This window comes from Octodon degus, unplaced genomic scaffold (assembly GCF_000260255.1).
Source record: "Octodon degus isolate 3935 unplaced genomic scaffold, OctDeg1.0 scaffold00343, whole genome shotgun sequence".
In the NCBI taxonomy this organism is placed as follows: Eukaryota; Metazoa; Chordata; class Mammalia; order Rodentia; family Octodontidae; genus Octodon; species Octodon degus.
Window position 1 is genome coordinate 231,137 of NW_004524919.1, and position 12,216 is coordinate 243,352.

General features: G+C 39.2%; 1 pseudogene; it reads left to right on the top strand.

Annotated features, from left to right (window-relative positions):
• LOC101561125 overlaps positions 1-12,216 on the top strand; it is a 46,981-nt pseudogene that overhangs the window by 22,315 nt on the left and 12,450 nt on the right.

Consider the following 12,216-nt stretch of genomic DNA (forward strand, 5'->3'; position numbering starts at 1 on the left):
GTTTTCTGCTATTACTTCTGCTCATATTTTTTTAAATGTCATTTATATTTACTCCTTCTTTCTCATTGATGCCTTTGCTCCTCATATTTTTCATCTTTGCATCATCTTGCAGTGATGGATTATTCTTTCCTGCATCCTCATTGTTTTTAAGAGATCCTTTCTTACCTTTTCAGTAGCCGCACCAGCATCTTCAAGATCTGAAACTCTGTCTTCACTTTCACTTAAACGGTTTTGCAACCTTGTGATTGAGATTTTAATTTCCTCTATATCTCTTTCACTGTGCTTCATGCGATCTATTTCTTTCCTGTATTTCTCATTGAAGGAATACGTCATTATTCTAATCTCCTCCATTTTTTATCAGTGTCTTCGTTAGAAACAGTTATAAATTATTTTTCTATAGTGTTTTTTTCAGATTCGGTTTCCTCCCTATGTTTCTGTAGTTGCTTCTTTACTTCAGATGCTATGAATTCTGAGAGTTCTTTTTTATTTCAGAAAAGAATTGCACTCTGAGTTCCTCTCTATTTTTCTGCTGTAGCTTATTTACTATCAACGCTATTAATTCATGCATTTGAGCCGAGCTAGTGTCTTTCTCACTTGCTCTGAGTGTGCATTGGTTTTCTCCCACATATTTCTGCATTTGATTCTTTACTGCAGATGTTATTAATTCAGGCATTTCTTTCTTTATTTCCAATCTGAGTTCCTCTATACCTTTCTGAAGATTTTTTTTATTTGAGAAGCTGTTGATTCATTGCTTTCAGCTGTGTGATTCCCAATTTGTTCTGTGTTAGTGTCCTCTGCACTTGTTATGGGTGGACTTGGGTTCTGAGGTTGTATTTTGTTTCTTCTTGTCATTTTGCATAGCACTGTCTTCTGAGCTTTGTTGTAGATCTTCATTGTGGTTATAACCTTAGCACGTACTGAAGTTCAGGTGCAGATCTACAACGTTTGGATTTATCCAGCTGTGCCTGGCTTGGGTCTGGCTGCTCTGCTCAGCTCCTTCCTGCTGCTGCCCTTGGGGTGAACTTGTTGTGCCCCTCTGGCAAGTCTTTCTTCTCCTGGACTAATTGTGTGGTTTTATCCTCTACACTCTCTGCAAGTATTGCAGCTGCAGGCTTACACCCCAGGCCTGTAATCCAGGCCTGAGCTGAGCTTCGATAGTACAAATTGGAGTAGGATGAAGAGGCAGCTCTCCCACACATTCACCGGGCCTGGGCTAGGACTGGGTCGGGGGGTTCCCGGAACACGGCAGAAATTCCTACTGGGCTGGCGGGGTGGGGGAGGTGCTGCGGAGTGGTGTGGGGGGCGTAACAAGGGGGTGGAAGATGGTCTCACCCACGCTGTGCCTGGGTTGGGACCAGTAATAGGTCCTGCTGGTGCAGGGTAGCGAGAAACTCTCCCACACAATCACCGGCCCTGGGGTAGGACTGGGTCTGGGGTTTCTCGGAACGTGGCAGAAATTCCTACTGGGTGAGCGGGGTGAGGGAGGTGCTGCGGAGTGGTGGAGGGCGTCCCAAGGAGGTGGAAGAGGGTCTCACCCACACTTTGCCTGGGCTGGTACCAGTAGTAGATCCCACTGGCGCAGGGTAGCAGGAAGCTCTCCCATATTCTCTCCAGCCCTGGGCTAGGACTTGGACTGGGGGTTTCTGGAACACGGCAGATATTCCCACTCAGCAAGTGGGGTGGGGTAGGTGCTTCAGAGTGGTGGGGGGCGTCCCAAGGGGTTGGAAGTGGGCCTTACCCACGCTGCACCTAGGCTGGGACCCACAGCTCAGGCTATTAACATGCCATTACTTTTTCCACACTTCTCAGAGGAAGAAATACAAGAAGCTAATAAATACAGGAAAAAAATGCTCTACATCACTAGCCATTGTGAAATGCAAATTAAAACAATACTGAGATATCATCATACCGAGGAAAGAATGGTTATCATAAAGAAATCAACCACCCAAAAATGTTGGAGCGGCTGTGGGAAAAAGAAATACTTCTCCACTGCTGGTGGGAATGTAGATTTGTGCAACCATTATGGAAATCAGTGTGGAGACTCCCAAAAAAACTTGGACTGGAAATCTCATTCAATTCAGCTATCCTCCTTCTTGGAATTTTCTTTAAAGGACTCTTATACTTTTATATCTGGGAATGTAAACCACGAATTTGAAGATATCATCATGTAATATAACAACCATTGTTGGATGCCTATTACTTTGTTTTATATGATGAAAACATCGTATCATGTATAGTGATATATGTACACCTGTGTTTATAGAAGCACAATTTGTGATAGCCAAATCTTGGAAACAACCAAAATGTTTGCAGTTCAAAAATGATCCAGTAATACTGAGTGCAAGATGGAGATGTGCAAGGCTCTCTCAATGGTGGATTGGTGCAGGGTAGTGCTCTGCAAAGCTCCTGTAGTACACCGTGGTAGTCAGGACTCCTGGGTGGTCTTCGGGGAGAGGAGGGACTGCCAACTAAGGAAATTCTGATAAGAAATCTGGGGGAGTGGCTTAGCTATGACTGTTGAGTCTCCCCAACAGTCTTTATGGTGATGGGGGCAGCTGGAATCAGCAAACTCCTGTAAGGGACAGGGTCTCTCTGGCCATCTTCAGGCCAAGTAGAGTCTGCAGCGCACAGAAAATTGGTGCAGGAAGGCTTGGGGACAGGATAAGGCTGTGGAGTCTTCCTGACAGTCTTCAGGTTGAGGGCAGGGCAGCAGAAACAGCAAACTCTTGTGAGGGAGGGGGCTAGCTTACCATGTCTCTCTGGAAGTTTTCAGGGCAAGTAGGGCAAGTAGGGACCCAGCAAACTCCAGCAAGAAGTCTGGGTTCGGGTTAGGGAATTCTATTTTTTTTTAATCAGGAGCCTATTCCAGGGATGACTTCTTTGCTCCCTCTATAGAAGACTGAATCCATTCACAAAATCACTGCTTAATTACTTCACAAAGATCCCACTTCTCTGAGATGTTACAGAGCTAGTGCTATAGCTCAGTGTCACAGTGCCTGCCTGACAATCATGAGGTCATCAGTTCAATTCCTGGTAACGAAAAATAAAAAAATAAAAAATAACCCTTACGATGGCAGTGAAATTTCCACATTCTATTGGAGGGAATAAGCATTTAAAACATTGGAGCATCATGACTCAACCAATACCTTGTATGGGGGGAAAAATTGAAAACTTAGCTCCCTACCTTAACACAGCTTAGCGCCCTTGGAAATGCAATGAGGAGACTTTCTCTACTGCAGAGGGCAGGAGAGAAAGATGAGATGCTTTAGCAGTGGTGAGTGGGGTGACATGCCTTCTGGATCCTAACTGCTCCTCCACCTCACATTCATCCCTTTGCCTCCAACAGGGGAATATACTAGAGAAGATGAGAATTTGCTCCATGCCAAGTTTTGCCTGCTTCGTACATGACTTAATGACCAAAAGGAGGGACCCTAAAGTGATGATGACTGATCTACAATTTGGAACAGTACCTGTGAGGTTGTTCCAGCCCAAAACAACGTGTTGCAGCTCCCGGCGAGGTATCATCTTTTATCATGGAGGAGCCGCAGTGCTTGGCAGCCTGAGTAAGGCACTTGCCCAAGTTGTGGGAAAATAAGGCCCTAGGATACAGATAGGTTCACTCAAAATCCAAGAATAATTCAATGGAATGAGTCAAAGGAAATGGTAGTAGGAGATTCTTCAGGGGAGTAAAAAGAGATAGTTTGGAACTCACTTGATTTAATGAAAGTTTTTGGCTTCACAAGCAATGAATGATATTACATTGTTTCCTAGTTCCCTAACCAGAACACTAGCCCTTAATCGCTCCTTCCTTTCTTGATGAAAGGAATGGCCACAGGCCCACACTGTTTGTATCACAGTGATCTTAAACCCACACAGTCCTCAGCTGTGCTGCTATGGAGATCGAATCCTACCTTCACTTGTTCATGCCCTTTGCCTCCAGCAGGCTTCTTTCATCTGCTCCTCTGCACTTGCAGCTCATTCAATTTCAAAGATATCCCCAAGGCTAGGGAAGTACCCCAGTGTAGAATGTTTACCTAGCATGAGTGACATCCTGCATTCTATCCCCAGAAGTTAAAAAATAAAAAAAGATCTACACTGTCTCTCCTTCAGAAGTTACCTGAGAACACAAACTAGCCATGGATCCTATCCTCGAGGTTAGTCTTGACTATCAGATCCCCAAGGCACAGTCTTCCATGTGCCTTCCTGTGTTCAGGGAGAATAACATCTTCTAAGATAAAAGCAAGATGAGCACCTACTTAGTGTTAAAACTTTTCCAATCACAGGAGACAAAGGAAAACGAGGAAGTGTGAATACCATCCCTTGTGTAATTTTCAGCCAGGGAGTGAGATGGACAGTGTCATGAATTCATGTCAATCGGCAGTTTCAGATGGTGAATAATACAGAGTATTGGAAGTGAGTGGTACAGAATCACAATTGAGTTCCTCTAATCAGACTAGGTCTTTTTGAGAAGGGAATATTTCTTTTTTTTTGTGATTAATTGCTGTACAAGATGCAGACTTGTGATCCTACTTACAAACACCATTAGAAAAAATCATTCTATTCATTAAGAGAATGCAACTATATATCTATCCCAACCACTTTGAATACACAGATACAAAATGGACATTCATAGTTATACCCCAATTTTTTTTTTAAGTTCCGTTGTTGAATATTATAGGTGTGTAAACTCAGCAAAATATTCTAAAAGAGTACAGAAGCCCATAATAGCATTGGGTCTTCTGTTTAATTGGCAATGTCAGAAATTATTGACGTGAGTCCCCCACAGCTCAACATAACAACATGGCTTTACTTCCTATATTTCATCTTCATACTTTTCTACTGGATGGTTAAGACCAAGGTAAAGCAGAACCTATGCAACAAGAGTTGTAGCTTTTTGGTTTGAGAAGGTCAGTGAAATTCCCTCAGGATTTATCCTGAGATCCTGTACCTCAGATTGTAGAACCTTTGTCAGTGCAGCCATGTGGATGAGTCACGGTCATTGCTTGGCCAATGTGCTCTCTGTGAAAGCCTGAGAGAGTGTCTTCTCCTCATGTGACTCTCCTTAGGCACACTCCACGTCATCGATCAATTTCCTCTTTGGCCCCATAACCTTCTTGATCAGAAAATCTGGGACACTACCGAGGTACATGACGTTACAGTACAAGTTCTCATATGTCCTGAGTCTTAATTGACCTTAGAAGGGTAGGGCCAAAATATTGGCTTTCCTTGTAGCCCTCCTTTTTCTCTAATTTTGGTCTGCAAACTTAGGTTGTTAACCATCCAGAAGACAAGCTTATTGTTATTATCAAACGATTTACGTTATCAAGCTTAACCTCACTATTTCACTACATTTCAAACATCTTAGGCATAATAAGGAACAGGTATTTTTCATCAAGTATTGATATGTTGAACCTTAAGTCCCTACATAATATGATAAAGAACATTTAAAAATTAGATTATATTTTAACAATAGGATAAAGAATTCTATGCTTCTCATGTTTGCACATAAGTCCAAAAATCTCACCATATACAACCTTGAAGCAGGACTGTCCCACAGTATTCCTTTTCCTGTCTCTTGCTTTCATTCACCACCCCCTTCTTCTTGAACATCCACCTACCTGAGAGACATCTTAGCAGTAGAGAAGGGAATATTTCAATCCAGGCCCAGAAGAAGAGGGTTAAGGAAGTGAAAGAAAGTCCTTAGAGTCAAGTGGAAACTTGAGGAAGCCTGGGTCAGTAGGTTTTACCGACTCCAAAATGAGGAACACCAAAAACTTCAGTCATCTGGACAATCAGTTTTTCACTTTTTAAAAATGTATTTAGTACCAGGTCTACAGGGTCTCATCACACAGATCAGACTCAGTGATTCTGTTTTTACCTTCCCAAGTGCTGGGATTACAGGCGTGTGCCCCACTGGTGGGGCTAGCGTGGCCTACCAGGGGTCAAACCCCAGTCCCTGTGCCTGCCTAAGCAGGCATTTTAATCTGCTGAGATATCTGGTCAGCCCTAGGTTTTTACTTTAAGGCAATGCTTGATAAGTCAGAGTTGACTGACTTTTACAAATGTAAGGTAAGAGCCTGTTTTGAACTTTGATTATTTTGCTCATTTAGGTGTGTTTTAGCATTAGGTTTATTTTTGTCATATTCCTCATCAGTACACTCTCTGGAAAGTTGAGTCACTTTTTTGTGTTGGTAATTGAACTCAGGACCTCACAATTGCCATACATTTGCCATGCTACTGAGGTACATACACCGTCCATGGAAGGCTGAGTGTTCTGGGGCCCTGATTTTGCACCCATAGTAGGTGCCTCACTTTCCTTACCTTGATTAGGCCATGCTAAATCGAAGAAAATAGCAGCATGAACAGAACTTGAAAGAAGGAGTGGCTTGGAACCCTAGAGGAAGAAAGGAAAGTGACAGTGGCAGAGTGTGCCACAAAGATATCCAGCTCTACAAAATCATGATCATGGTCAGGAGAAATCTTGGCTTTGTCTGTTTTCAATTTCTCTTGGGATCTTTAAAGTCATAACTCCTCAAGTCTTACCCTACACTCACTGAGTCCCTTTCTATGGTGGTCCCAGGCTTCAGGAATTGTCAAATCTCTCAGATGATATAATGTTCAGTGGGATCAGAACACACTGGTGCAAATCTTCATCATAGGTTTTAACTTCTGACTCAGCTGATGCCTCAGTGATTCTGTCACTGTTTCTGACCCATGATCATTGTAGTATACACCATTGTCCTCTTGCTAACTTCCTGAAGCATTTTACCTGCCTGATGTGATTTAGAAAATCCTAATACTCAAGCCCCCACTCAGAGACCCTCATCCCAGTGTTGTTATTATGCTAGGGTTGGGTTTGAAGAGGACGTGGACAGGATGTACAATGTCTACAGAAGAGGTTAGAAAGGGATTAACAGAGGGGCATGTGGCAGGCCTAAGCCCAGTATTGGTTTGCGGTACAGTTCATTATCATCAATTAACCTCCCTTCTGGAATTTCATGTGAACCCCACCTCCATTCCTACGAGGTGCCATTCAACACTTGTTTAGTTCATAAACAATGTAAATATAGCGTATTATGAATATTCACCAGTAGGCATGCCCAACTTGCCTTGTGTTTGTTTTGTCTATTTCAGATTCTAAGTCACCCTGGTTCTGTTTTCCTCTAGGTAAAATCAATGAATTCATATGATTCCCAAGGTCTTTTCCCTTCTACACTATTAGGACATTAAGGCAGGTGACTTTTCTTTTACAGGGCACTTCAGAGGTAGAGTAGGAAGAGAGATAAGACATTACCCCATGTCCATAGAGCAATTGCTCTCCTGAGTTGCAGGGAAAATGCTGGGTCTTCTCATGGGCTACATTGGGTCTGGTTTTTCTCTTGCAGATTTGTTCAATAGAGTGTGCATTTTCCTTTCCTGGGAGACGGATTCTGTACTGTTGTCTGTGGGGTGAGTTTCCAAGACTGTCCTCCCCATTTCCATGACAAGGAGAAAGTGCATATGGGGAGGGTTGTAAGGGGTTCCTGGATAACTATCTAGGAGTTTGAGGTGCAGTACAACATTGTTTATTCTGGGGCATGCGACATAGTTCAGTGAACTAAGCATCTGCTTAGGCAAGTACAGGAACTGCGCTTCGATCCTGGCACCAAATGCCACACTGGCACCACCGTTGGGCACGTTGATCCAGCCACTCAGGTCAGGTGTGGTGGTACATTCCTTTAATCTCAGATGGTGATTCGGAAAAAAGGAGGATGACTATGAATCTGAGCTTTGTAGTTAATCCCTGTACCAGATACATTAAAAAACAAAGAGAGAGAGATTGTTTATTTGGGCTCATTGTGATGTGACAATTTATTGCTATAAATTTCCATCTTAAGGCAGCTTTCATTTCATCCCACCGGTTCTGGAAAATTGTATTTGAATTTTCATTAGATTGCAAATATTGTTTAATTTCTTCTTTAATTTCATCATGACCCATGGATTGTTCAGGAGTGTAATATTTAATTTCTATGTGTTTATATATTTTTTTCTGTTTCTTTTGTCATTAACTTTCAGTTTAATTGCTCTGTGGTCAGATAATATGCATGGGATAATTTTAATTCCTTTGTATTTACTTAAGCTTGTTCTTTGTGCTAGCACATGATCTATATTAAAGAACATACCATGCACAGCTGAAAAAAATGTGTATTCTTAACCTGTTGATTGGAACACTGTAGAGCTCTACTAAGTCCATTTCTTCACAAGTTTATGTTAGTTCTATTATTTCATTGCTCATTTTTTTGCATGGTTATCTATCGCTTTATGTCAACGGGGTGTTAAACTCCCCCAATAAAATTATGATATTCCTCATTATATTTTTCATGTCTGTTAAAAAGCTGTGTTGTATAGTTGGGTGCACCTATATTGGGTGCATATATTTTTGTAATTGTTATCAATTCCTCCTGTAGTTTTCCCCTAATATGTATATACTGACCTTTTTTTGTCTCCTTTAATCTGACTTGGAATGAAATTGACATTGTCATAAACTAGAATAGTTATTCTTGCTTTTTTCTCAGTTCTTGTCGCATGAAGTATTGTTTTTCTATGCTTTGACATCCAAACTATTTATTTGTTTTTGAGTTAAATGTGTCTTTGTTTGGCCTTCACTGAATTTTTTCAATAATTATATTAAGAAACAAATACCACGGAGACAGTTGCAAAACCGATTAGAGAGACATTTTCAATAATTAATACATTGCATATTGTTGTCTTTGTAGTGATTATTCATAGTACAAGATGAAGACATGATATCCTGTCCAAACACTATTAGTAAAAGTCTTTCTCCTCATTGAATTAAGAGAAAGTAGCTGTATGTCTATCCTAACCATTTTGTCCACTTATACAGTGATATATATATATATATATATATATATATATATATTATACATATATTACAAAGTGGTCCTTCATTTATATCCCTTTTTTATTTAGAATTGTCATAAATAGGTATTCCATTGCCATTTAAATATTATAGGTGTGTGAATACAGCAAAATAATCGAATATACTCCAGTAGTCCATAATAGTATTGGGTTTTCCGTAGGACTGGCAATGTCAGAAGTTGTTGACTTGAGCCTTTTACAGCTCAGCATATTAATATGGTTTTCCTTTTTGTACTTCACTTTTATACTTTTCTGTTGGATGGTTAAGACCAAGCTAAAGCAAGACCTATATAACAAGAAATGTATCGTTTGTTTCTGACAAGGTCGGTCAATTCCCCTTAATATTTACCCTGAAACCCTGTACTGCAGTATGTAGATTTTTTGTCATGTCAGCCATGTGGATGAGTCATGTCCATTGCTTGACAATTTGCTCTCTGTGAAAGCCTCAGAGAATGTTTTCACTCTAGGTGACTCTCCTTAGGCATATTCTACATCAGCAAATACTTTCCTCTATGACCCCATAATCTCTTCGATTAGAAAATTTGGGACACCACTGAGTTACAGGATGTTACAGGACATGTTCCCTTATGTCCTTTGTCCTCACTGACTTTCAATGGGTAGGGCCAAACTGCTGGATGTCCTTGAAGACCTTCTTTTTCTCTAATTCATGGTTTGAACTCTTAAGCTGTTAACCCTCCAGAAGAGAAGCTTAATGATATTATTACCATATAGCATAGGCAGTTGAGCCTAACTTCATTCTCTCTGAATATCAAACATGTTTGACATAATATGGCAGAGATATTTTCCATGAAGTATTGATATGTTAAACTTTAAATCCCTACAGAAAGCGAAGAAAAAAATAAAAAATTAAAAATATAGAAATTGGGGTCTGGGGAGATGGCTCAGTAGGATAAGTATTTCCCTAGCAAGCACAAGGGCCTGAGCTCAATATCCGGTTCCACAAAAAACAAAAAACAACAACAAACAAACAAAAAAGTAGACATAAACAATTACATATTTTTACACAGAAATTTAGAAATCTAACCATATACAACATTGTAGCAGGACAGTTGTATGGCATTTTTTTTATCAATTCCATTGAGAAACAAATAGCAATGAGACAGTTTTAAAACAGATTAGTAGGCAGTTTCAATAATTAATACATGGAATTGTTGTCTTCATAGTGGTTATTCATAGTAGAAGATTAAGATATAATATTCTATCCAAACACTATTAGTACAAATCTTCATTCTCACTGAATTAAGACAAAGTAGCTGTACATCTATCCTATTTTGTATATATAGATAATGATCCTTCATTTGTATCCTCTTTTCTTGTTTTGTTTTGTCAGAAATGGGTTATTTCATTGCCATTTAAATATTGTAGGTACAGGAATTTGGCAAAATAATCCATAATAGGCCAGTAGTTCATAATAGTAGTTATTCATAGGAATGGCAATGTCAGAAGTTGTTGACTTGAGCCTTCTACAGCTCAGCATATTAACATGGCTTTACTTTTTATACCTTGGTTTTATATTATTCTGCAGGTTGGTTAAGAATAGTTTAAAGCAAGACCTATATAACAAAAAATGTAACTTTTGTATCTGCCAAGGTCAGTCAAGTCCCCTCAGGATTTCGCCTGAAATTCTGTACCTCAGTTTGTAGATGCTTCGTCAGTGTCAGCCATGTGAACGAGTCACGGCCATTGCTTGACCCATTTGCTTTCTTTGAAAGCCTGAGAAAATGTTTTCTCTCCAGATTACTCTACTTAGGCACACTCTACATCATCAGTCATTTTCCTCTGTGGCCTCAAAATCTCCTTGATCAGAAAATTTGGGACAAAACTGAGTTACATGATATTTCAGTACAGGTTCTCCTATGTCCTGAGTCATCACTGATCTTGAAAGGCTATGGCTAAAATGTGTACTGTCCTTGCAGCCCTTCTTCTCCAGGTGTTGGTTGGCAAACTTAAGTTGTTAAACCTCCAGAAGCGAAACTCAATATAATTACCCTACAACATAGGCAGTTGTGTTTAAGCTCACTATCTGTCTGAATATCAAACATCTTAGACAAAACGTGGAACAGGTATTTTCCATCAAGTTTTTTTTGGAGAGCAAGGAAATATCCAAATTATGTTTATTTATCTTTATAATGAAGGTGCTGTCATTTCTTTAAAATTTACAGCTTAATTGCAAACTATAATACCATTGAGATTAAAGATAGAAACTACATCAAAGTGAGGTTTGAAAATCCCTGAGATGGTTTGGACATGGTTTGAGTAATTTTATAAAATTAAAAATGAAGAAAAGCATCTGCCATCATTTTCATATTGTTAAATAAATCATATACAATGCAAAACTAATAGTTTGTATAGTGAGTGTTCATTTTTTTTTTTTTTTGCGGAACCGGTGATTGTTATTCCACTGAGTCATCTCCCTGACCCCTCTCTTCATTAATATATTACTTATACATTTCTGTCATCTAAGAAAGCTTCAGTATGCATTCAATGTAATAAATACTTAATTTCTAGTTGATTTTTATAACTCTAGGTACCAGATTTAAAAGGAACAAGAGAAACAGTCTGCTATAAACAGCTTATTAGCATCATTACAAATCAATGATGATTTACATTATAAGTATATAAAAGCAATCCTTAGAGTTATAAAAATCCATCAAGTATAGATGTGTTAAACTTTAAGTCCCTAGAGAAAGCAAAGGAAAAAAAAACAAAAGAGAAAAAATATTGAAAAGAATAGGAATAAACAATTACATAAACAATTTTTTACACAGAAATTTGGAAATCTAACCATATACAACACTGTAGTGGGACAGTCCTATGACATTTTCTTATTCTTGTCTCTTTTTTTCAGTTATCACCATTTTTTAAACAAAAATTTAGGGAGAGACAGTACAGCAGTAATTGATATAACATAAGAAGCAGGACGTATTTAGATGACCAGAATAACAGGCATTCCAAGCATGCCCCTAGTATTACACATTGCTAGCTTAAGTACAGTTTCTTAGTTCACAAGTATCATCATATATAGTTAGTCAGGATAAGAATCTTACCAATTAACTGCTAGTTTCAAGAACATGCTGAAGACTCTCAAAATCATTGCCTTGACTGTTTTATGCATATAAATGTATGGTTCTTGCCCCTGTCATGTTTTCTAGCTTTTCTCTTTGCCACCTCTTATCTAATTGTTACATTCTCACTGTCCTTTTAATTGTGTTATAACTTTCTATTATTAATTCTTCTTTTGAGTACTTACTGTAGTGAGACTACATGATATTTACA